Consider the following 27,513-nt stretch of genomic DNA (forward strand, 5'->3'; position numbering starts at 1 on the left):
AAAGCAGTAACATTTATGTGTTTAGGTATGAAGGTTGACTATGAGCTTTGCTAATTTTGTGAGTCAAGGTGATAGGTGCAAAGTGCTGCCAGGTGCAGAGGGAGTGGTGACAGATTTTCCGTATTTTTGTGTAATGTGATGCACCAGAGCTACACATGGAACAATTTGAAAGAATCCCTCATACAGTGGGTGTAGTGTGTGTTTTGCCATAGGCCCTGCTAGCACTTACTTACCAACAGAGTTTAAATGCACTCATTGTACATTGCTTTGGACAGAAGTGCAGGAGACTGTAGTTTGCGTCACAGTCCTACAATTCACTGTAATCATGCGGTTTCCCTAACCTTAACCAAGTGTTTTAGTTTCTTAACCTGCCCCATACCTTTACAATAGTTTAATTGCCATAAACACAATATTTCCACATCCTTAATAACTTAACTTATCTTAGCTGTCATGCACATACACATTTTGTAATTAGTTATAATGTTAAAAAATGTTGGCAGTGGACATAAAAAAAACACTACAATTGAACGTAATCCCAGGTTTTTCAGAAGTCCCGTATCTGGTGATAGGATTTGCAAATGAATGTTATGTGTTGTCAAACACTCAATGACCAGTCACATCGGCTCTTTTATGAACCTTTTAAAAGCAGTGTCCTATGAGGAAACCTACTGTATGTGGAGAGTAGCAAGTGCAAAATATGCTGCCAAGGACAAATATTGTCTCTCTTAAAACATATTGAAATTCCAGCAGTCGCCTTGTTTTCCATGCATGATGCAGGTGCATGGTTTTATCAGGAAAATGTCTCTTTGTACAAAGATACCACTAATATATATAAATATACCAATGAGTCAATTACTTCCCCAGATATTGAGCATTGCTAAGACAACCTTTGGAATACCAATTACCCCAAAATGTAGCTTGTCAGTTATAGGCCACTGTGGCTCAGAAGGACAGGGGTTTGGAGCTATGCCAGTTCCTATAGGATGTCAATAAAAATTATGACACTCCTAAAGGTCCCGTCCACTCTAAAATGAGTTTCCTGTTCCCTAAAATGTCAGACCTTGACTTTACTGACTTGTATCTCTGCAAAGTTTGTGAGGTGCTTTCACATTCCTGTACTGAAGAGGGAGATGTCTATACATTTCCCTAAAATCACATTCAAACTTATGGGCAAAGAAACCTGAAACCTCTCACACAGAGGGGAGTTGTCAGTACAGAGAGCGAGAGTTTGCACTAGCGTAGTGAAAGTTTTGCCAGCAAACAGGGTAGAGTGTGCCATCTTTGGATTCAAACCGTACCCATAATCACAATGTGACAATGTGAACACACGTAGCAGGTACTATTGTATGTTTCACAACCACTAACGCTGTGTCAGCCACTGCTAGTTACAAGCTAACAAACAACATAGACAAATAAAAGATGCTAACTAAACTTCCCATTGTGATACATCTGCTAGTCGCCGAGTCGTCATCTGAGTCTGCGTCTGACTGAGGCCTGACAGAGCAATCGTAGATCCATAATTTCTCAATATGAGAAAGAGTATGTGTGCTTCCAGGGTTTTTTGGGGGGGGGGGGTTGTATTGGTTTTTATGTGATTTTTATGAATATTTTAGCCTACTTCAAAACTTGTCTAGAGGGGAACTTTAAAGGTTATTAAATAATCTTTCATGATTACAATGACAAAAGATATAACCTTTTTGGATTTACATTGTTGTCCACTCGTATTACAAATTGAGTGTTTGTATAATATGCAAAGTCAAGAGCAAGTTAGTCATTAGTTTGTTGGTTCGGTATAGATGAGATACAAAAGGTTGTTCCTGTTCTAAAGCTTCACATCCTCTCTCTAAGTGGTTGAATAACACCACTGATTTGCAGTGACCATTCAAATGCTCCTGACATTTAGGAAATTGTCCTTTTTGTTCACTCATCTCCCTTTATTTTACCACCTTTTTCTTTTAAATGCCATTTCGCCCTTTTCATTCCAGTTTCACCCTGTAGATCTCTCGTCCTCATTTTCCCTTTCTTGTTCCATCTAGGTTGACCACTGGCAGGCTTCTGGTTTGAAATAATAGCTTTTTTTTTTTCTTTTCTATTCATATCTTTTGAAATGTTGAAGTGTGCCACTTCCTAAAACTGAGATGATGAAAGATTTTGTTGCAAGAAGAAGGCATAACGTGTGTTTGTGGTTTTACGTTTCACTTTTATTGGAAAGCATATCCTGATTTTTATCTGAGCCACCTGTTCATTTTAATGCCTTACTTTATCTCTTCTTTGTTCTGTTTATTTAAATTTTTTATATTCATTTTATTTCATTTTGGCCCTCTTTATTTTATCATTTACTGTGGAATTTTATTTCATCCTTGTCTCTGTGTCTCTATACATCATTATATTGTAAGTGTTGCACCAGAGAAAGAAATCTTAAAACGAATCTGACCTTTTTATTTCAAAAAACAAACACACTCTTTCATCTGGTCTCCCTCGGGTCAAAAAATCAAGCTGTTCTACTTATCGCTCCCCCTAGAGGCCAGAAGCGTTTTTCTGTTGCATTTCTTTTCTGGGTTTGTGTGTTTTTGATTTTGCATCGTTTCTGCATATGCAGCGTGTTTGCTGTTAATGCATTTGTCTTGACTTTCTGCAGCAAACTGTCAACACCAGCATTTAGCATGGATTCTCCAAGATACCTGAGACTCCAAATAAAGTGAGAATTTAATGGATTCTCAATACAAGGCGGCCATTACTCTCACGGTTTCCGTTTTGTTGAGCACATTTTTCTTCAGAAAATAGGATATTTGCATAGTATAGATTTTCTTTCAGTCTTTTAATGTCGTTGTGGTAGTTGTTTTAACACGGATAAGTGCTGCACCTTTAGAGCTCGGTGACATCCGCAGAGGGCATTAATCTCCACCAAGAGACCCGGCTCAGTCATTAGCGCCTTAGCTCATAGCTGCCTACATTTTTCTTGTTTAGAGAGCAATTAGTCACAAAACCACTCAGTATATAGAATTTCAAGAGTGTTTACTCTGTTTCCCAGAGAAATTGTTTGGCTATCTTCCAGCCAGTTTACGTTTGACAAGCATAGAGCTTTTGGAGGTGTGCAATTTTCAGCCCCTAGCTGTGATAGTGAATGCCCTCTGTGGTGCTGAGATGTGTGTTTAGCTGCCTTTGTTGGGATAGACAACAGATATTCTCCATAGAAAATGGCCCGCACCGCTCAGCATGGATGCACTTCTTCCCCTGCTCATTAGGGTTGAACTATAAGACTGCTGGGCCACAAATCTGCACCGGCCACATCGCCCTACCCAGTAATCGATCCTCCCACAGCCACACAACACAAGACGCACACATAGCACACACAGAGCCAGTAAACCAAAGCTACAGAGGAGCAAGCTGTGCAGTGTCCAGGCTGCGTGTTAGTTGGTAATCATTAACACAGACTCCCTGTTTGCTTTGCCTTTGTCCCGGCTATATGTCTGTTAGCTTTTTTGTGTGTGTGTGGTCAACAGGCCATGTGTCTCACTGTGCTTTATCAGCCTGTGCACTTTATTTACATGTTAGGTCTCCCCATAGACACATACATTGACAGACAGTACACACACATTTAACATCTGTCCACGCCTACGGTTGCAAATCTCACAGAGTTACAGTTGGCTGCAGACTTCCTGTTCTCCAGCAGCTCACATGCTTCATAATTAATCTGTATACATAACAAGCAAGGTAAATTGAAGGATTTCCTGGGGAGAGGATTGATTGGATGCAACATGGCCCGTCAAGGAAATGTGTGTGTGGGTCTGTTTGTGGCTAAAAGGGCAGACAGGAAGCACAGAGAGGACAAACACACCAGCAGGGTGCTGTGAAACGCTTTTAATTTTATTTATTTATTTAGATTTAAATTTAAATACATGAAAACCAAGTATGAGATAATCTGTCATGCCAAAAGATACATACAGATACATACTGACCAAATTGTAAATAAATTGGCCTGTGCAAATGCTTTTTTGAGTTTTCAGTTGATGAGTTTATCACAAACTGAAAGTTATTAAAAAGTATGAATCCAGAGGCAAAAGTAGATTTTATTTAAGATATCAAGTGTAAGTAAGGGTAAGAAAAGCTAATTTTCTCAATGGTGAATATTTCTACTGTACCTTTTGTAAAGACAAAAGGTAGAAGCATACAGAAAAAAAAGTTTACAATTGTCAAAGCCAATAATAAACACAAGACACACAGATTCTAGACTTCTAGACGCCATTAATACAGTAAGATTGTGTTAGCTTCAGCTAGAAAATAGCATAAATACCATTGGCCATAATAATCCAAAATAAAGCTCCATCTGTGACCTCAGCACACCAAAAATCTGTAATGTTACACTGTGATTTGGTCCTTTCGTGTCATCTATGCCAGCCTAAGAGAAGATATCATAAGTTTTAGTTTTTACCTATAATAAGCAGCACTTTGTATCACATGGATGTTTCTACCAGGGCTGATTATCTCTTTTGGAAAAGATTAAAATGTATCAGTGAATGCTGGTTAGATTTGTGATCTTATTTACTTATTTACTTGATCAGATAGATGACATAAGCTATTTTATTTTGGCAAAGGTTTTGTACAACTGGTCATGTTCAGACCATGTTTAAGGTTTGGGAAATTTGACTTCTTTTCTTAGATGATAGTTTCTGAAGAATATGGATTGTAATCGAGTTTAGTAATCGAGTATTCTACAGATTATTTCATCAATTGATAAAGTCATCGAGTAATCGTATAAGAAGTACTTTTGCCTGGCGTTTCCGCGTTTCCGTCGTGCTGTTGCAGTAGGCTATGTTAGTTTTGTTTTACTGTGGAAAGACGGTAACATTACAGTTGTTGTTTCCTTTTAGCTTGAAATAATCCCATACTCTGGACACTTTCTTTATTTGTTTTTCTGGCCGGTCTATTCCTATTTTCCTATTTTCTCTGTCTTCCTCCACTTTGCAAACAGTGCGATGAAATCACATCGTGTTAACTTGATCACAGCGTAAGCACGATGTGCGACAGTAACAAATGTCCATGTGAAACAGTGCGCTATATAGTTATATGGATTAAACGAAAGAATCGATGCAAAGAATTTGTGTCTTGCGCAGTCGATGTTGACTGCCGGCTATATACAGTGTGCTAGCCTCGAAAACCCAGCTATTTTCTAACATTAACTTAGCTCTCCTGTGTTCATGAGGTTGAGAGAGCGAGAGAGAGAGGGATGAACAAAAGGATGTGCTGCACGACTGCGCTACGGCGTTCTGCTATCAAATACGATTTTAAATAGGCCTATTCAAAAAAATCTATCAATATGTGGTTGTCAGTGTGATATTGTGATTGATATTGTGGCGGGCTGCCACAAATAAATGACCATATGGGAAACACTAGATACTCATCGTTGTGTAGCCTGCCTGGAATAATGTGCTTGTGCTTAAGACAGTTTTTCAACAAACTGTGCAAAGTTTTCTACTAATAACTTTTAACATTGCTCAGCTTTTCTTTTCTTTTCTTCTCTCGAACCAGTTAACAAATGAGTGAATTAAGGGTGGTTCTTTAAATCCTAAGTGGACTTTATATCTAAACATGTAGTTAACATTTATATTTGATGATTATTATTATAGTAGATAAATATTTAATAATAATAATTAGATATAAAGAGGGAGCATTTGCTGTGGTTATCATCACCTTCTCATGGCGGAAACTGGCAGTTGGCCTAAGTACTTCTGCATTTCATGCCAGTAAAGCACCATTAAACATCCACATCTCCATCATGTCAGGTGCTATTGGCCTCACTGTATGCATTCGAGTGGTCAAACGAGACTCGACTGCTCGGCAGATATTTGCTGCCGGTCCTCCTTTGCATTCGCATCTGCTGCCCCCTCCCTGGGAGATCCCAGTGCCACATCTGGTCGGGCTGAGAGTCAAGGGGATGCCAGGCAGCTCCTCGAGGCAGAGCATTAGCATACACTTACTCTGGGAATGCCCTTGACTTGCTGTCTTAAGAATTGGCGCGTGAGCAAATACACCAGCGGGACCTGAGGAGAGACAGGAAAAGGTGGAGTGAGACAGAAAGATGGTGAGGAGAGAGAATAAAGAAAAATAAGTGTGAATGAGTGGTGGTTAAAAAGGGACTCAGAACTGTAATCATATACAGTTTGAATGCCTCATTACCATTATTCATTAATCAAACCTTCTGATGTTATTAGGCTTTCATGGTGCGCTTTAAAATATCACTATGCTCCACAAAACCAGAATAAGTTTGTTGATGGTGTGTGGAAATGCACACCTAGTAGTTCAGTTGATATTTGTTTTCATGGAGCAGAGAAGGTGTAAGTGGGTGGGGAAAATGTCAGAAAATAGTGAGCTGAAAGATAGAGGGGTTGTGTGCATTTTGTCTGACAGAAGAAGAGCAAGCAAGGGAGACGTGGAGGAAGAGAGAAGCTGGGGGAGGGGGCTGGACTAGGTGGGCGGGAAGAGAGGAGGCGAGTGTCACGGACAGAGAGAGAGAGAGAGAGAGAGGGAAGGAATAGCGAGCTGCTCGCTTGCCGGAGCTGTCGACTGGGTGTTAGAGTGTGTGATGGTGAGTGCTTCTTGAGCCGTCGCGTGAAGAAAAAAAGGAGGGACATAGCTTTTTGAGCCTTTTTGTTTTTTTTTTCTTAAAGTGCCACATTGAACTCCCTCAGCGAAAGCACAACTTGTCTGCAACCCCTTCCTGGGACTGTTAAGAGGACCCAGGGAAGAAAGCGTGCTGCCAGGTAAGACACCAAAAAAACACACACAAGAGGATTGTAGTGTGGAGATGGTGAAAGCATGGTTATTCAAATTGAAATGCCGTGAGAGCTCTCGTTTGTGTTGCTGCTTTGAAAATATGGAGGGAACACGCTGTTTTTGATGTGTGCACGTGTGTGTGTGTGTGTGTGTGTGCGTGTGTGAGAGCATATCAGCAAACATGGCTTGCAGGACACTGTACTATAATTGTGATTGGAAGAGTCAGGTCGTGTAGAGGATGAGCAGGAAGATAAGGAAGAGGAGGCATAGTGTCTTTTTGACAGCGCGTATCCAGGATGACAGATGTCAGTGAATGTCAGGTTTACAATGTTGGGGGTTACTGAAAAGGAAAAAAAAACAAAAAAAACAAATTTCCAAGATCAAATCTATTTCGGAGAAACTGGAAAGAGTGGAAAGACTTAAATTCTTTCTCACTTTTCTGTTTTACAACTGTTTTTGTCCTCATAATGTGGCGTTAAATACTCCTTCTAGAGATCAGAGTTGACATATCTACACATGTAATCATTTTTCGGACAAATCTGTGTGATTCATGTTTCTTAGTGCCTTGAAAACGTGTCAGAATATTAGTTTCTGATCAATCCGATTTGTACGCGTCCACATTCATGAGTGGGACCTGGCTGGATGTATCTCTACAGCTGATGGGATCCGTGGCATTAGTGACAAGCAGGGATAAGCAGAATCCCACGGAGGGTTAGGCTCCAGATCAACGGCTGCTCCTCGGGCTCAGCGTGGCAACGGTGGCAGCAGTATAGTCAGAGGAGACAGTTATTCCCCTACAGAAAAAAAAGAAAAGACATGCTGTATTTAACAGTTGTATCTATAGTACGACACTGTGGCTTCCTAACCCAGGGCTTGCTTTCTTTGTCATTTAATGAAAGGTTATACTATAATCGAGTCACTGCACTGCCTTCCCTGGTGTTTGTCATTTCCCCTTTGTCGTTCCTTATCTCTTCCTCTCTCTGTCCTCATTATCCCAGATTCAACTGAAATGAACTAGTCGATCTCTCTCCCTTCCCATCCCTCCCTCCATTCATCCATGCTGACATACAGTAGACTATTAAACAAATATAGACTAGCAGGCCAGAGGCTGAACAAAGCTTCTCTGTTCTTAATAACATTTTCAGTTTTTTTGTCTCTTCTCTCATTTTGAAACATGAAAGAGGTGAAGGTTTGGTAGATTGTGGGTTTTCAAATAGCGCCCGTATATTTGAGCCCATTGTCTTGTGCTGGAACAAGCCGTGAAAGGGAAACGCTAAACTAATTAATTTGGATTTCTGTTCCATTTTGACTTCATATTTCCACCACCTTCCAAATCTCTTACAAGCTCCAATAAATCCTATTCATGCCTTTGTTGCTCCTTAGAAAATGGATTTGTACGTTCCATAGTGGACCTGAACAATCGGCTCACCTTTCATATTCACGCCATTGTCACCATAAGATTTATGTGTAAAATTTGGAGTCATTTATGGAAGCTATTTAATAATATTCATTCTTGTAAAATATTGCGCCCACTGGCATTGTCATGTCATTGTCATCCTAACTGTCTCTGTGTGTCCATTGTGTGTAATGTGTATCCAGCTGTGAGATCTCCCATTGCATCAATAGTTAATGAGCATCTCTAGGACTTATTCATACGGCCCATTCACACAGTGTTTTTGTTTACAGCTGTAAAGCCTTGAGTGACACGCACTGTACGATACCATTATGAAGCTTAAAAGAAGATCTGTCTGAGTTGGATTTGGATCTAGGCAATATGCTGACCTTCACACAACCTTGCAGTGTTAACAGAGGGTATTTGGTTAGGGGTGGCAACATTTGAGATGAATGACTTGTCTCATGAATTTTATAAAAGAGAAAGCAAAGGACATAAAAGTGTGATGGAGGAGAGGAAAATTACTCTTTTGACTTTTTAAATCAGTTACATTTTTGCCAAAATATATTTGTAAATCTACATTTACGTGGGTGTCGGTGTGTGCAAGCGTCCTGACGGGATCACTCTATCCATTGACGATACAGCTTTCCTGCCCAGAGTGGCAGGCCGCTCCTTTCGGTCCACTGGATGCAGTCCGCTCTCTCCGTGACTCATTGCCTCATCCACTCTTATTGGCTGGCTTTTCTACTCCAGGGAAAGACAGGATGGTGAGAGGTTGGCCTCTCATGAGCAGGGATCAGCCGTTCTTTTAACTCATCATCCCTCTAGATGCACATTCACAATGGGTTGGTCTGAATGTTAAAACACAGGCATGGAGATAGTGTAGACAGAACAGGAAATGCTTTTGGTTGCGGAAAGCCTGCACATCTGCTGTCATCTCTTTTGAGTCACAAATGCAATTGCCTATAAAATACACATAACTGAGATTGTGCTTCTTGAGACAGGCGATATTCCATCTAGCCCCAACCAGTCATGTTTTGTATCCATCTAAGGCATGTATCCAGGCCTCCCAGCCCCCCCATCCCTTTGTAGATGACACTGTCACATGTGACAGCTCTGAAGCAAACAGGGCGTGGAGCTCCCTGCCTGCTGAGACTCTGGCTTGTTTGCCTCTTACAGACGGACCCGGCTGAGACACGGTCCAAGCTGCTCCACCCAGTCACCCCAGCCAGCAAAAATCATATTTCTTTCTTTGTGGGAAGAGCCTCCTGCTCAGGCCATGCAGCGCTGATTCAGTACCATGGACAGCGCTCCTGTGCAGAGGAGGGTGAAATTTCAGCACCAGTAGTCCATAGTAATACTGTGAGCTCAGAGTTTCAAAGCAGGGACATGAAGGAGGATATCGCCCTTTTTTCTAAAGATTGTTCATATGGTGATTAGATAATGCTGTTGGGAATGACTGGTTTCACATTTTGGTTGCAGAAGGCAATGTAGATGAAGAGCAGGCCCAGCAGTGTTTGAATATTTACAGGCTTTAATCTATTTGTGTTTACTAACCAACACTGACTGTCAGTCCAGTACACAGGCAACAGTGCTCAGTACTTAACCAGGTAGTCTGGATAAATAATTACAACAGCCAAATATGCAAAGCTCACAAACAGGGTATGTGCTTCATTGCCCCAGTGCATGTAGTTCACTGGAACATTAAATCTTTGTTGGCTTGCAGTCAAGGATACTCATGATGAACTTTCCTATACCTCACTGGCTTTATATCCTTAGAGTAGACTCAAGGCCATTTCAAGAAAGAAACAATCATTTTAGCAGCTTATATTTGAGTTTGTGAAAACAGTCAGTCAATGAACATGTGACTAAAAAGCCACACAACCAAGACTACATTGCTATGTTTACACAGGAATTGCTTAACTGAGCTTTTTTTCTTTATAAAAATCCGATATATCAGGTTTTGTCAGTGATAGAATGATTAAGTCCTGTACTTTTCATTGCTGTCCCTGTTGTTCAAGACAGAGACAGGGATTCAACGTCTAGATACAGTGGTGTGAAAAAGTATTTGCCCCCTGCCTGATTTCTTTTTTTTTGCATGTTTGTCACACTGAAATGTTTCAGATCATCAAACAAATTGAAATATTTGACAAAGTAAACACAAAATGCAGTTTTTAAATTAATTGAATAGGTGTGGCAGTAATCAGGCCTGGGTGTGGCTAGAGAAATTGAACTTATGTTTTAACAGGGGGGCAATCACTTTTTCACACAGGGCCAAGTAGGTTTGGATTTTTCCCTCTTTAAGAATAAAAACTTAAATTTGTGTTGACTTGTGTTATCTTTGTCTAATATTTCAATTTGTTTGATCATCTGAAATATTTCATTGTGACAAACATTTAAGAAATTTAGAGAAGTAAATTACTACAGAAGTTAATCATATAAACTATAAAAATTATATATCCTAGCCAACGTATGTTTGCACCATGTTGTCCTCGTATTTGTGCAAGAATTGAGACTAATCGCTGCCTGTCAAATTTATACTCCAAAAAGGAGGATATTACATATCATGTCATAAATGCTTTTAGCTATGTAGCTAAGTTAGCCTTTCAGCTAACATAGCGGTCCTATTAGTCCGGAATGCACACCAGAACCAGAGCCAAATTATCGAGCATCAGAACCGGGCTCAGCAACCTCCCAGTGATTACGGCTGGACCCACACCGAATATAGCCTCCGAGACCAGTTTGACAACAGGGAATACAGTACCGAGGTGATTTATTGTGGCTCCGACCAGGACTCCGGGGACTACAAAGACAGAGCCGGTTTAGGCGGGGACAGGACAGGCTTCAAGTAGGAGAGGAGTGAGAGGGAGGTCGGGCACCAGAGAGGCAGCGACAGAAGAACCAGAACCAAAATATTTTCACATGTAACTCTGTGAATTAAGGGTTTATTTTAAACAAACCAGAGTTGCTGATTGATGGAACAGTAGAGGGACTAACCAAGATGGTATTGGTGAGTTTTATCTTGCGATGAGTTAACAGGGGCAATTAGTTTGTTGTATTTTCTGTCAGTCTCATAAAGAAAATAAGGGGAGGAATATTTCCTTTATTGACATTTTGTGAATTTGTTTAGTTGAGTTATTCATCTAAAAAGGGAAGAGGGCTTGGGTTAGCATAACTATCTTGCACACTCGGACCATTGCCTCTCAAGGCACAGGTGGTGTAGCAACACAGAACGGGCAAGGGCTAGCTTGTTAGCATGCTAATTTCAGTAGATATCTCTGCAACACAATGCATATACATCTTTGACATAACGTCAGAACTGTTAATTCTATACATTGTGCTTATAATGATAGTTAATTTTGTGGCCTAATTTTATTCATTTCAGTCAGCCATGTGGAATGGATTATTATGTGGATATAAATTACATACAGCATTGATTTTGGCTCCCACAAAGAAGCACAGCAGGTGGGAGTGGAGAGTGACGATAATTACTTCTGAAAGGAGACTTACTTGTTTGTTAGATTTGTAATTTATCTTCATATCAAAAAACAGCTATATTTCAGTCAAATAGGAGCCACGACCTGCTGGAAACTCTAATTATAGAAACATCCCTTGGCCTCTCCACTCCCAACTGTAGATTCAGCTGTTGTTCCTTGAAAACGTCGCAGAATGACTTTCTCTTGTTGCACTGACAAAGATCATCTTGACTGTAAGTTTGTATTCCAGCTTAACTTTGCACTGCTCAGCATGATTGTACCGTACCCAAGACGAACACTCCCATAGCAACATGCTTAATTTCACACTAGAAATCATTGTGATTAATCTGCTTTGGCTGCAATTAAGGTGATGTACAAGTCATTTATGGCTTTGTCAAACCATTTTAACGATTTTAATGCATTCACTATATACGTGCAAAGCATTTTAACAGTGTAGCTCCATGATTCTGATTTTTTGTGTAAGTACTCTTGTTGATAACAATAACATTTTTGAAATAACTAGGCGGTTGTGTTCTGTAGTTGCAAATAACCCAGTTTCATGAATTAATTAGATGTGTTTTACATCTTCTGTGTGATAACGGTGAACACAGTTAAGAGCGTGCGAAATCAAACATGAAAGCGGGTTATTTCCTTAAGGGCCATTAGATGAAAGCTAACTGTAGTTTGCTCTCTGATCTTTGGTGATGGCGTTCACAGGAAAGGGAGTTCTCAGAGCCCGTTGTTGCATTGATACACTAAGAGAAGCTAGAAAGATAAGAACCACTTCTGTCCACACACACGTCCACACACGCATGCATACATGTGCTCAGCGTGACATTGATTTTGTGCCTCGCTGCATGTCCTCCAAGTACAGAGGATCTCCAGCTCCCCTACCCCCGCACCCCGACAGAAACAATAAAAGTCTTGCCCCCGGGGTTCTGTTATCACCAGTGGACAGCAGACCACATGTCACCCCTCTCTGTCTCTTGCTCTCTCTGCTCACCCAATACACATGTCCCCTAATTGAGACAGCTAATAACTAACCAGGGTCATTTGTATATGTATGCATTAGCATAATTGAATAGGCATGAGTTAAGTGTTTTCCACTGGTGTGTTAATAACACAGTCCACAAAAGAGGCAGATACATATGCTGCTGTGTTTGTTCAGCTCAACAGTGTCATGAAGTGGGAGGCCTCCGTCCCTTCAGTCTCCTCCCATTTGCCCTGCCTTGTCTATTTCCCTCACCAACTGTCAACTGCATAAAACTAAGGTGTGGTCTCCTCTGAGATGCCCTTCTCTCCATCGGCTGTGTGTTGGCCAGAGCTAATAAACTGGGGACTGAAAACAGGCATGTATGTGTGACAGCATTCTGATTGCTGGCCACTGTAAGTTAATTTTCTTGTGTCAGAAAATTCCCTTCTGACCTGACCACAGAGGCCGCCGTCACCTCTGGAAGGTAGCCGGGTCCTCTTCAAGTCTACATCCCATCAATAAAACCCTCCAGAGGAGGAGCCCTGAAGTCGGGCAGAAGAAACATTGATGGCAGGAGGTGGAGCACATGAAGAGCGAGTGGTTGTGAATCGGGCTTAAAGTGAAGAAAGGGATGAAGGAAGAAGGGTGGCGTTGGGGATGGAGCAAGGAAATATTTTCTATCTCTGGACGCTGCAGCTGTCGTCCTTGTCACTGCGCTGTGTAAATCAGTGTGCTGTCTCCTGCGATCTGAGCGGAAAAGAGGTAGTTTTTATCACTACATCTCGACTCCACAGAAAGCTGCATATTCACCAGAGACCTCTATTTACAGAGAGGGAAAGGGGCAAAGCTGACAGCACTGAGAAAGTGCAATTTTTTCAGCACTAAGTGCACAGGATACTGAAAGGTGAAAGGAAAGTTGAGAGTAGCACACCTGAAACATTTAATTGTTGCATAGCAACAACTCACAGGTTTTTAGTAGCAAATCCTTGTTTTGTGTTTGACAGAATGTAAAAAAAGCGTAACGAAAAGGGGAAAAACATTTCTTTTTTTAGACATCTTTATATGATCATCACTCTCATTCTGTGTCAGAAAATATTCTCCTATCATGAATTATCCACTTTCTTGCTTTGCGTCACCATGCTCATTAACAAGGGTATCACCTTCAAACTTGGTGATGGAAAAGTTTCAGCCCTCAACCCTTGTCAAAGCTCAAATGAATGGAGATTCAGTCTAATAATTTCCTGATCAGAAATGCGATCATCAGAAAAGATCCTGAATATTGATATGATCAGAGCAAAGTACAAATTTAGATTATTATAAGACAAGAAAAGTATATAACTGTTACACTGTTATGTAGGAAGTCTTAAAACAAAGAATTTGCATGGGAATATAAACCCATTACCAAGCTGCAGGATGGCAAACTATTACTACTATAAAAGGTTACATGAACATATAGCCTAATATGGAACGATTGACTCTAGACTTTTTAGTCATTGTGGTCATTCTCACAAAGAACAGCCAGGCCGTAAAAATAATCTGGGTGCGATCCACAGCAGAAGTCAAACCTTAAAAATACTGCATCTCCCTAATTTAAAAGCAGTCAGGAAGTCAAACAATGTCGTAAACCCTGAAGTCAAAATCCATTGCAAGGATCTAACAATCAAAAATTTTCCATGTGTTTTCATTTAGGGTATTATACAGTAAAAGAAAAAAGTGAAATAGCATTTGAATGTTTATTAAAAAACGGGTTTATTTGTTTCAAAATCTACTGTCACTAACATGTTTGACAATTTACTAAATTTATGAAGGCATACATCACTAAATTTCCAGGGACATAAAGAAATATCATTTAATTTAAAAGTATTTCTAGTTTTTTAGTAGTATGTCAGGCAGAATACAGATTTTATGTGGGGACCACTGAACCTGTCAAGGCTCCTGTTATAGAATACATGGGTGTCCTTCTTGGTGAATGAAAAAAACAATTTTAGACAAACCCCACCTCCACTTCTGTTGGTTATTGTTGATAAAAGCCATCCAATGAAACAACAAGAACAAAACACAGTCTTTGTGTTAAGTGTTTAGGGAAAAATTGGATTTCCAGCATTTTTCTTTCTTTTTCTATTTACCAGTGTCAGTGGTGTCACCATGTCTCTCTAACCTTTCAATCCCCGGTTTACCACAATTAAAGGATCTATCTTGTTAAAAAGAAAAGGCCAAGAGGTCGTCTTCAAATCAGACCTTTTCGTCAAACTGTGTTGTTTGATCTATCAACATGCCGTGAAGGAGAGCAGGCTGCAGTAATGGAGGGTAATCAGTGATTGTAGACGTCTACTTGTATATATGAGTATATTATCAGCTACAGGGAGAAATAGATCTCATTAAGTCATGTGTCTCACAGGGCTTACAGTTGCAGTGCACAGACCTGAATGCAAATTTACGCCATATTCATGTGCAAAATTGTGATTTATGTCTTCATGATTGCAAGACTAAGGGATAAAGCAGCATTGCGGGATACATTTCGGAGCTTTCCAAGTTTCTTTCTCTTCCTGCTGAGTGGAGAGAAGACGTATAGAGAGGCAAGTGGGTCATGCCAAAAACGTCTGTATGAGTGTAAAGTCACCTTTTCCCTGCATCCATTTAGCGAAAACTTGTACAAAAGCCAGTTTTGAAAAGCATGGTAGAATGCAATCAGTGCCTTTGCATTTGGACTGACCCCTCTGACCCCCGAGCACACTCGCATTGTGATGAATTTCAGTAAGCCAGGATGAAGTGAGCAGAGAAACGAAAGTGAAATGTTTAGGCAGCACAATTATACTTTGTTTTTTTCTTTCTCCATTTCTTTATCTCTTGCTCTCTAATGTCCCCACCTGATTTCACATCACCTGCTCTCAGATTAGAGGAGAAAGGTGGAGGTGTGAGTGGGAGGTGGGGCTTGGGGGGTTGATATAGCAATGTGTGAGACCACTGTGATTAACGGCAGCACATTGAGCTCATGCATTATTCATCCATCGTCACCTTCTCCCACTGCCAAAAGTCGTGACTGAATTTTTCAGGGGAATGCGTTGTTCCTGAAAATTTGAAACCAAATTAACAAAATCCTCCTCCCACATTTGAGTCTATTACCTGAGATCACCCTGATATGAAAACCACTAACATATCATGTTAAACAGCCTCTGTCGTCTCACCCAAGGCTGCTTGCTTGTGAAAGGAAAGAAATGTTAAAATCCCTGGAAGTTTTTTAGCAAAGATGATAGAGGCTATGTTAACAGATTACTTTTGTGTAATTAAAATTATATGGCTAATCTTTTACAAATGTATCCTCCACATAGTGTAGAAAATATCTTTCTCGTTTGCTTTCCCTTTCTGTGCTATAACTGTCAGTATAAATAACCTCTCTGGCTCCTGATATGATAAACCCCCAGGAGAAACAAATTACCCAGGATGCACAGAGAGAGCGCAGTTCACGCAGAGAACGAGTTGCTGGATTATGGTGGCTTGAGTTTGACATTCACTGAATACTCTGTGCTAATTTACTGCTTCCACCAATACTCACTGTGTGGTCCGGGTTCACCCTCGGGACTAAAATGTCTTTAGGGAGTGTGTGCAGGGGCCAAGATAACCGGTTTTACTACTTTTAGAGGGTTTAAATCTCACTAATAAGTTAGTTACTGTCTGCAACTGTGGACAGGAATTTTGTTGCATTGTACGTATAGCAGTATAACATTTAAAAAGAGGAACCTGGAATATGGATCCTGATGTATGCTCACTTAGGTTTATATTTAATGCTAAAACAATAACTGAGAGAAAAAAAGAAAATATATCACAAATAATTTTGAAACAATGTGAGGATTTGTTGCCTTTTCTGTTTTATATCATTTTAAATTGCAATGCTTCTTGGTCTTTCAATGGGATTTGTTGAAAATAATTATTATACTATCATAGGCAGTATTCAAAACTCACTGTTGCATATCTCTGAGGTCTATGGTTTTCTATGGGTGGTGATGAGTTAAAATATTAATTGTCTTTTATCATTATGGCACAAATTGTTATTATGTCTAATGTCCAAAAGGTGTCAGTCCAGTAGCTGGAAATTGCTACAAGGTACTGCATAATTTACATGTAATTACATTCTTCAAATTTGTTTTTCAAACAGTCATTGAAAATGTGCATGTATCATAAGTGACAGAGGCAAAAATTAATACACCGCAGACACTGACAAGAAAGAAAAAGTTGAGGTCAGTGTTTACAGCTCTGTAATTGGAAACAAAATGTGATGTCAGTCACATTATTTTTTCTTCCATCTGGAGGAGAGCCGGGAAGTGTTGGTTGTGCAGGAGCGGAAGCTTTAAGAGCTTTTAGTGAGCCGAATTACGCCCTCGAGGCACCCCCCCCCACCACTGAATTCACCAGTCAGATCAGTGACAGCGTCTAACCTCAGGTTTTCTCCTGCTCCTGTCTCTAACTCTACCTGCCTTTTCCCCTTTAGTCCATCAATCAATCCAGCCAGCATCACGCTCTAGTAAGCTTGACTGGCACTAAGGAGTGAGTCTAGCCTTAGAGCGCAGTGTGTGGTGCTAGCCAGTTCATATACATATACATATATATATATATATATATACACATTTCTGTTTTCTTTCCCGTGTCTCAACAAGAACCATTGCTCAAAATGGCAGCAAACTGCTCAGGATCGCACCCCTACACTGAAACACTAGATGATACCCTGTCTGTGATTTTCAGAGATTTATCTCCCCCTCCCCTGCGACTTGCTTTTTTCATCTCCAGCTCTTTCACTGATCCTTGAGGTCGGTTAGTTCTGCTGGTCAAGGACCCTTCCTTGTTAGGTCATTTGGCTCTTAAAATGCCCGGCTTTTCTGTGCTTTTAATGCTCACCAGGCACCCCTGTATTGATTCCTGCACTGATCTAATTCAACTGGGCCTATCTGTTTGTCTCCGATCATGTCTGTGTGCACATTGTTATACCGCTCACACAGTATCTGAGCTGCATCCTCTTGTGTCAGCATGATGAGTGGTGACAGCGCTTGGAGTCATGTCTTTTGTTGTCTGCGCGGGCATATTGTGCGATGTTGTGTTTACCGGAGCGAGTTGGGAGCTGTTTGTGGCCCCAAGGCAACGCTGTGCAGGCGGGCGGGGTGGAAGGGTCAGGGTCGACCCTGAGTTGCATTTCCACACCACATGGCAGAGTATCACGCTCTGAATGAGTGACCTGGACATCCACTGTCCCTCTAATGACAACATGCATCATGGTTTGATTCTTCTGTGGTGATTATCTCTGCCAGTATATGCTTTGCCAATTTCTGTCTCTGCTCACTGCTGATGGATGACAGGGCAATAATGGATGTTTGAGTCTATAATTTATATATTTTTTGAATGTGGGTGGTAATTACAAATTCAAAAAAAATCTAAACTAGATAATTTTCAGGCACAGTCTGTTAATTAAAAAAATTGAACTAGGAAGGTCTTGAGAGGGTAATGAACAGGATAGCCACCCACATTCATAAACTGGATTCATATTACACTGTTTTGTCAAGGAAATGCAGAAGGCAACGACAGAATGGAAGAGTAGATTGTGATTGAAAAGATGCATGACAGGAAGAAGACAAAGAGAGAGACAAAGAGGTGGGAAACAAAATTTTCACTCTGTGGGGGGGCGGTAATAAGATAAGCTTTTTTTTTGCAGCGTGAGCTCTCAGATGTGCTGTACTCTCCTGGTGTGGCCAAGACACTCTGGCTTCATTTATCTCCTCTTCACAGCATCTTTCCCATCTTTCTAGATGACTCTCCCCTCCACCTGTGCTCCCCTTCTGTCCCTCACAGCAAGTGAAGTCCAGCCTTCACCTGCCTCATTGAGGATAATGCTTACTTTTCTGCCCTTATCTGCTGTTCATGTTGTTGCATAACTTTTTCCATACAACATATTTGCAGAGGTCCGGTTTTAGAACATTTACACTTTTTTTGACATTTACAGTCAAAAATGACAAGTACAGTTTTGCACCTCTGGGCAATATTAATAATAAATGATCGCAACCAGACTAAATATGGAAAACATATGCAAAATCACTCGTAAAATAATCAAACTGCAATTAATTTTACTTCTGTGCTTTACACACAGCTGCAATTAACAATTATTTCCATAATGGATTCATCTGCAGGTTATTTTGTAATTACATTTGGCTAATTACACTTTTAAAAAATGGCCAGCACAATTTTCCAAAACCCAAGGTGATGTCTTCTATTTGCTTGTTTTGTCTGACTAACAGGCCAAATCCCAAATATATTGTATTTACTATCAGAGAAAGAAAACCAACAAATATTGACATTTGAGAAGATAGAAATTGTGTCTGAAATCGACTGATTATTTCAGATTTACATTAGATCCAAAACCATCAGTTTCATTGTTTGTTTTTTCCCAACATTTCATGAAATTTGTAGTAATTTGTAGACAAGCTTAATGGGAAAAGATGAAACAGCAAAGATACAGTACCAGTGAAAGTCGACAAGTTATACTAATTTATCAAACAGCTCTACATTTTCTGTATATAAGTCATTAGTCATTATGGGCAGGGGGGATTGCTTTTCTCCATACATGCATTCATGTGGAATCTCTTTGCTCTCTATATTTTCTCCTATTTGGCCAAAATCCACATAATTGGAAGCACACTGTTTTTGTTTTGGGTATTAAGAAACATGTGGCTTAAATTGGTGACAAGAGCTTGAGAAAGGTACCCTAACATGAATCTGTTTTTGAAGCTGTCCAACAGTATGTCCTCACCGCAACAGCTGTTACAGCTTGTTCTTTTCCAAATGTTCCAATCACATTAATAGACCTGGTACAAAAAAATGATCAGAGAAAGTCTGGCAAGCTGTTACTTGCACCTCCAGGCTGCTAGAAAGAGAACACAATTTAAATTGTATCAAAATTTTTCGACAGCAGTTTATTTGAGGTGTGTTATTAATTATAATTTACAGCTTCTGAGCCCATTTAAAATAGTCTTAACATATCTGTAATAGTTTAATGTGATGTCATTAAAAAGCTTTTCTAAATTACTCCGTCCCTGTTAAAACTGAAATTGTATTAATTCTGTCACACCATTAGACTGTGTATTAATCCTTGGTGTATCAGTAACCACTGTACCTTTTGAATATGAGATATTTGATGTTTTGTGTTAACGTATGCATAAGTTATGGGAAAGTATGTGACAAAGTACTAAAAAGCACAGGTTGTATTCCTACTGAACAGGCAGGCTATAAAAACAAAATACGGCCAGTTCCTTGAGAATGTGCGTGAATATGAAAGACGGAATTTGTCACATCTTTATTTTAAGGGAGCTGAATTTTCACACTAATTCCCAATGTTCTAGGATGTGTAAGGGATGGCTTAACACCATGCGCCATCCTCGGTTTCCATGACGACTGTGATCCCTGTATGATAATCGGATTCCCACTATAGCTGTGAAAACACTCATTCCTGCCTGATCCAAGAAAATTATAACATGAAACCACAGTGAGGAATTTGACTGCGTGACGATAAACAGCCGAGTGAAGAAATGCTTTGTAGCTGAGCCAGTCTGCAGGGTCAGACCTCGGTGAGTCTATTCATATCTACAGCAGCAAGCTAGACCACAAAAGCTATAGTATGGTAGGTTAAGCCATTTACTAAACAAGAATAATGGAGGAGGTATTAGTAGTAGTGGCTGAACAATCCGTTTTGTTTTTAACATATGCACTTTGGTATAGAGGAAGGAGAGTATTATTGACTTGCCTTCTGTTATTTAACCAGCTACAAGTACAAGACACTTTCACACCTGTAGTTTGGTTGTTCTCTTAGTTCTGGTCAAGTTCATGTTCACAGTGACTTTTTACAAACAAAACCTGCAGCTGTAAACATGATTAAAGATTAACTGATACAACACCAGCACTACATGGAGCCACAAGGTGGAAATCCAATTCCAGAGACTGACCGAAGTTCATGCAGCACTTTTATGCTTTTTATGTCTAATAATATGTTCGGCAGAGTCATGAAGGGGTCACAAAAATGAAGAGAAGTTATGAGCATAATTACACGATAATTGTGATGACCAGAAGAGGAGAGAGAGGTAGAGGCGGAGGTAGGTACTGTGTTAGTCACTATACTTTTCACCCACTTTTTAATGAGGAATTGTTAACATACATAGACTTGGACACTGCCGCTATTAACTCCTTTTCATTTTCTGATTGATAAAATTCCAGCACTCATTGTTACCATGGTTACAAAGTCATTATCATAAATATAATCACTTCTAATACAGATCGCTTTTTTAAAAAGTTGATGATTAGCAAATGGATTTACTGGATCTACTATTATAAAATCCTGTGAACTGCCTTTTTTTTTTTTCACACCACAAACAAACCCCATCAGAGATTCACGTTTTTAGGCAGTCTTAGGGTGGTTGGTTAGTCCGCTTCTGTGTTTGATTGGCAGCTTTCACAGCACCTAAATGAACCAAACTAAATGGGCAAATGCACCCAGAGTTCTTTTGAACTAAATCAAACAGGTTAGGTTTGAAAGCTTCCTAAAATCTCTTTTTTTCAAGAGAACCCTGTTCCAAAAAAGCAGCATAGAAACAGCATTCTGACAGTAGATACAGTTAGACAATATAAACAGGGTAAGAACGCACTAAATTGTATGTAAATGAATGTACATCGTTATCTGGAAGATCAAAAGTGCCTGAATAACAGACCTCTAAGTTCAGTTCTGTGGTTTTAATTCTATGCTTTTAGTTTCCAGACTTAGTTTGCTGTTTTTTTTAACAATCAAGCTGAGGGAGGAAAGGGTTGACTGTATAAATTATTTTCACTGGCACAGTCTTAGCCATTCACATTTATCTCCAGCTCAGAGTATGACAACTATAGATCCCCTCTCCTTTGCACAAGACAAATGACCTTATTACCACAGAGGACCATTCAAAATAGGATCATGTCTGGCATGGCAAACTGTTTTTGAGAAAATACAGACCTGCTCTGTGAGCTGTACACTGTTTCTCAGGAAAACCATAAAAAGCACATTTTACAGACCAAACGAGTTTTAGAGCTTGTTTGGGCTTTCAACACACATCAAGGGGCTCATCCTGAGCCACTGGTGGACTGAGCATAAGTGTCAGTTTCTGTATAATTGAATACTGTCCAGTCATTTGTGAAAGAGCACCTTCTGCTGAGGCTTTTTTCCTGCTGAGGACACATTTGTTTCACCATAATGAAGTTTTTCTGTGTACTGACGGAGATATCCCTTGAGGGCAGCACTCCTTCTGTGTGTGTGTGTGTAATTGTGATGATTAAGGTTAGGGTAAGGGGCTAGGGAATGCATTATGTCAATGATAGATCCCCATAAAGATAGGCTGTGTGTGTGTGTGTGTGTGTGTTGACCTCGTTGCTCCAAAGGTCACAGCTGTTATAGTCCTTTAAAAAAGTGTAGCTCATTGATTTGGATCTGGACAGATCTGCTGAGAGCAGTAGTGGCTAATGAGCCCAACATGCTTCAGTAACAAACCATCAAGGCTGATTCATAATGGCAGACCTTAATAGCATGACTGATAGGCTAATAGACCAATCATATTTGTGTCAGTCATCCAAGATAGGCTTGCTCTTTACAGTGGATTCGATTAATTTGCATGAAGATCACTGTTTGCACACACAATTGCTCTATTGTTACAAACAGGATCAGACTTTGTTAAGGAAATTAAAAAGGTAAAAAAAAATACACTAACTTTATCTAACAAAAATAACAAAGTGGATTTTCAATATAGGAAAAAGCATATCTAGTAATTGGGACACCCTAAAGTGCAAGATAAATGTGAGGAGTAATGAGATGATAAACTAGAAAGGTAGGATGAAGGAGAAACCTATTTCTGCTACACAAATTCTGTGAAGTGGATGGGTTTATCTTTTGGGGGCTTTAAAAATACCAGTAAAACAACTTGAGAAGGTAAAAATTGCATTTTGCTCTCAGACACTATCAACCCACAAGCCAAAAAGTTTGATGATGATGTTCATATTTAATTAAAATGTTGCCGTCTCAGTATGAGGTAACGCTTTCTCAGCATTATCTTCAGAAGCCTCCATATCATTTCTTTTGAAGCTCACATCAAGGAGGAGCCACACGCCTTCCCTTTAAATGTGGGATAAAGCAACACTATTCATTAAAATACCTCTTAACTCTTTTCTCAGAAAGCATCTGTGTCTCTCCTGACTGCTAACCCAAGTGCCGAGCTTAACCGACCAAAAGAGCAAGCTAACACCTTGGTCACTAGATGCTAGCATGTGTTTGTCACTTAGCCTACTCTTAACTCTTCTCCCCTCACCATAGAGTAGACTTTGAGAGAGGATATTTGCTGTCACCATAAAACTATCACTACATTATTAGCTGACCAAGCTAATAGTGTTAGCTGCTAACAGCCACCAAGCTAACCCAGGTCCACATAGGCTGTTTGAAACAAGTAAAAATGCTGTCTCAGAAAGTGTCTAACAGGGCAGCAAGACATCGAGTGTTGTTCGAAACGGATTGAACGATCTTTTCCTGTCTTTTAAGATGAAGGCACTATCGCTGCTGACTCGATGTCGCCTATTACCCATAAATCTGCACGCGGTAGCGGTGGCTCACGAGAAATGGACAAGATGGTGGACAAATAAGCTGAAATTTGTCTAAAGAATATAAGTTTTTAAAAGTTTTAGTAGATTTTTTGAGCACTAGCACGAAAACTCAACACTGAATTATCATATTAGCCCGTGAATGTAACCAACCATGTTGGGTTAGTGTGATTTCTGAGGCTTCTGTGTTATCCATTTGCCTTTTCAATATCTAGCTAGGACGCTAAGGCTAGTGACCGACAGCCGTAAGAGACGCAAGACAGTTTGCTGACGTCACACGTTGCTGTAAATGCTGCCCTAAATGTCTGTTCAAAACCAGTGTTTATAGAAATGCCTTCATTTGAAAGTGACGCCTCATGCGGCACCTGTCTGCCTTCTGTTTCGAACAGAGCCATAGTTTTTCATTCCTGCCCAACCCCAATAAAGTTTTGCCAAATGTTTCCGTCTGCCTTGCTTAAGGTAGCTACACCAAGTTTCTTTAATATGAGCGATGGCAGTTTCTCACTAATATTATCACAGAACAGGGGTTACAAAAAAGGTGACCTCAATTGCTTTTTAACATTTTCGATTCAAATACGACTCAGCTAACAGTGCTAGCAGCATAACAGCAGTACCACAAGTGAGCTCCCCCAGAGTAGCTAATGTAGCATGTCACAGGTGGACAACCCACCACTCTACACTCTCTCCCGATGATTCACTAGTTTGTGGTTCCTCTTGACGAGGTCAGTTGATGATGAAATGATGCAAACTTAATAACAGTTTACTTAAGTAAATATATCTGGTGTTAGCAATGTCAACTCGCCCATTCTAGCTGTTTAATAAAATTTCTTGGTGGGGCCACAGCTCCATCTAGCCTCCAGCCACTAAAATGTGAAGTTTCATGACACAGCTTCTTTTTTTTTAAAGAGAGAGAAAGAGTAAACCTCCTGTATGTAAATGTCCCTCGAGTGTTTTCGCCTTCACATTCATATCCCTGATTTAGCCTTGTTGAGTGACTCTTCAGATCATTCATCCTGGCTTTTGCCCCTCAGGTGAGCCACGTTTCTCACTCGATGTTTATGCAGGTTGTCAACACCTGACAGTGGACGAAGTAGGGACTGACAGTTGGATTCCCTTTGCCTGATCACTTTGGACTGTTGGCCCACAGCTGAAGGTCAGAACAGGGCATCCCTCCACACACACACAAACACACCCTGATTCACAAGAAAAATCGAGCCAATTTAGGCGGAGATTTATGGAGTAACCATCAGACATCTGGAGGGAGCTGGAGGATGCTGAGATTAGTCCAATTAGATAGACATTAAGGAAATTTCAGTTTGTATAAAACTTAGTGGCTGACCATAATATCTGAAGATGACAGCTTTTACTGGAGAAATTCCTGCTTATAATATTCAGATGTTTGTATGCATTTTTATTAAATAACATGTACTGTATGTAGTATAGCATTTTTTTTGTACAAAATACAAAGGTCAGTTTCAGAAGGGCTTCCTCAGTTATTTCTTGAGATTTCAGAGGCTCTCCAGCAGCCTAGTGATAGTTTGACATTAGTAGCATGTCATGACAACAAATTAAGTCATGCTGTGTGTTCTTTTTAGTAATAATGTTTTATTCTGAAGTCACTTCTCAGAACTCAAAGCCACTGCAGCCTGTTTATGTATACCTGACATCAATGAGGCAAGAGGGAAATGATGAGCCCCAAGTCGTGGCAACACTTTCACAAATTTTTAACCCTGGCAAGTGGTGCACTCAAGTGTCAGTAGACAAGCAAAGCTTTCCTTTTGTGTTTTCAAAGCTCGTGTAAGAGCTACACAAAATTGTTCTCCGTGTCTTGGCTAAGCTATTTAACAGAGACAAAGCGGTTGTCATTTTTCCTAACACCACATAATTCCCTTAAATGTCAGAGGAACACATTCTGCTGGAGCTGAAAGGAGCAGTTTCAAACCTTTTGATGCTATTTCCCTATTAGGTATTCTCTTTTTAAAATGTTTCCCTTGTCTTGGCTGCTGTATATTTTCCCCCACATGTTAAAATCAGAAGGGTTAGATTCAGTTGCACAGGGTCATAAGTTTACTGTTTCCTGCAGAATCTGAAGCACTGCAACAGTGAATCACCGAGTGACTGTGCCTCAGGAGCAAATGTCACCCCACAAGCTGCTTCTACTTCTAATTTAAAGAAATCAAGATATCATTTCTGACATCTGAGCAGATTTTTGACTCTTTGTCACCTTCTGGCCCCCGCTAGAACTGTTTTGAGGATCACCCACAGTAGTGCCTTCTTAAAGGAAAGTAATTTCTGAACAAGTGCAGATATTTCTCCACACTCCCTCATGGGATAACTAACAGCTTGTTCAGTCAAGGGTTATCAGCTGCAGATGGCTGAAGACAATAAACATGATCAAACATGGGGGTGGGTATTTTGAGGCAGTGCATCTTAAGCCAAGTCATAGAGTGATGGAACACTGCCCCTTTTGCAATATTTCCTTATTTTCTCTCCAAATGATCTGTTCAGGTTTTCATTATTTGCGTTTGTTTGGCCTTTTATATAAAGCAGGACTTATGATTGAATATCCCCATTCATAACAGCGGCAGCACAGCTTCTTTACCAACCATAAACAATCTAACTTGTGTAATGAGATGTCTGGGCTGCCCCTCACTATTAATGGCTCCTATAAATCAGCTATTTATCTGTGCTGCGCTAAGCTCACAACCAATGCTGAGTATCAGCCTTTCTCTCTCCCTCCCTACAGTGAACTGACTTCAAGCTATTCAGTAATCTTGATTAATTCTGTTTACCTCAGTGCAGCCATTATAGAGAATGGCCCTTATATTATAGGAGATGTGTTGAAGTTGAGAGGTTGACCTCGATCTTGCTCTGCTCTTTCTTGCTCGGCTTCAGAAAGTTAGAGAGTTCACATATTTACCGTAGTTTGTTTAATATGCTTTCTCTCATACAGCAGCACACTGTTTTTGTGTATCCAAGTAGATTACAATAACACAGTGTAGTTGTCGTCCAAGGGAGACGGAGCAAAATTCTTTGCATTTCAAAGATGATTACACAGCAGCGAAGATGATATAGTCACTTTTTCTAAATCTGTGGAACGTTGAAAAATCCCAGCAAATAACTGCATGCTCTCTGACGCTGCATCTCCATTTGCCTAATGATCACGCAGGAGAGGGTCCCACTCCAACTACAATGCTGCCTGATTGTATGGTCCTCAGCATTACCAGAGATGGCTTATGCCAGGCCAGGCTTACTTCACATCAGTTGAAAGTCTTTTGTTCATAGATAATACCTCAAAGAAAGTCTTTAGTCTTATATAATCATTCTGCTACTAAGCCCCCTCATTCACCTTATCCACTCACACATCGCAGATGGAAAATGGTGAAAACAAATCAGTCCACTTTTGTGCGATTAGATAAAGTACGTCTCTGATTAGTCATTATGACAATTTCTCTGTTGTGGTTTACCAAGTGTAAAAAAAGTGAAGAAAAAGCTGGATGAACTATGCCTTTATACTGCAGCTGCAATTCTTGTAGTGTAATAATAAAATACATTTTTGCTCTATATAGGAGGTGATCCATCTCCATAATCATGGCATGTCATAGCTGAATGTACTATTAGCAGTAATTTCGTATATTCAATTTCAGCTAATCATGCCGGCTCCATTCCTATTTTCCACTTAAGTTATTGAACTGAATAGGGATAAAACGTGGCGTTGTCCTACATGGCAGGAGTTCTAAAGGAGGCTATTAAAAGATGGATAAGATACTAGATCGTACAGCTACATACGGCAGTTAGATTTTAAATGTCTCCATATTTAATTGCTACAAATGCACTTAAAAGTTTCACTTTTACTTTATTCCTGGAGGTCACAATATTTTCCGTAACATATAGAACCCAGACTACAAAGAGCAAAGACAGAAGAAGGCAAAAGGGAAAACCCTCAGTGCTTGGCCTTGCCACTCTCTCCCACACTCAAATGGAGCCCCGTAATAGACCAATTTCAGCTCCACCTGGAGCAAACCAGTCCCTTTATTCATGTATCTGGTCTCTTTCCCTTTGACCAGATTGCAGAGGCACAGGGAGAGAGATTCCTCCTCCCTTGCATGATAAAATGAAAGGAGATGGTAGAGCTGTAAGGTATTGTGGATGGTAATGGACTGTTTGTATGCCCGGCTCTCTCCCTGCCTCATATTGTTCATTCCGTGGGCTTTGAGGGCGCTTCACCTCTCTCCAAGGTCACAGGGGCTTAGTCA

At 40.2% G+C, this 27,513-nt stretch overlaps 1 protein-coding gene across 8 annotated transcripts in view; it reads left to right on the forward strand.

Annotated features, from left to right (window-relative positions):
- syt1a (synaptotagmin Ia) overlaps positions 1-27,513 on the forward strand; it is a 193,138-nt gene that overhangs the window by 99,434 nt on the left and 66,191 nt on the right. For 2 of the 8 annotated variants that reach the window (XM_038739000.1, XM_038739002.1), the window contains exon 4: positions 24,322-24,410. The exons of 4 other annotated variants lie outside the window; for them this stretch is intronic. The gene's annotated coding sequence lies outside the window, so the exon portion shown is untranslated. Of the gene's footprint in view, positions 1-6,519; positions 6,762-24,321; positions 24,411-27,513 lie in introns of those variants that run through there. 2 more of the 8 variants (XM_038738996.1, XM_038739001.1) reach the window with 2 other exon arrangements.

Source organism: Micropterus salmoides, unplaced genomic scaffold (genome assembly GCF_014851395.1).
Source record: "Micropterus salmoides isolate LMB-PRFRI ecotype aquatic unplaced genomic scaffold, ASM1485139v1 Ms_hic_scaffold_23, whole genome shotgun sequence".
Classification (NCBI taxonomy): Eukaryota; Metazoa; Chordata; class Actinopteri; order Centrarchiformes; family Centrarchidae; genus Micropterus; species Micropterus salmoides.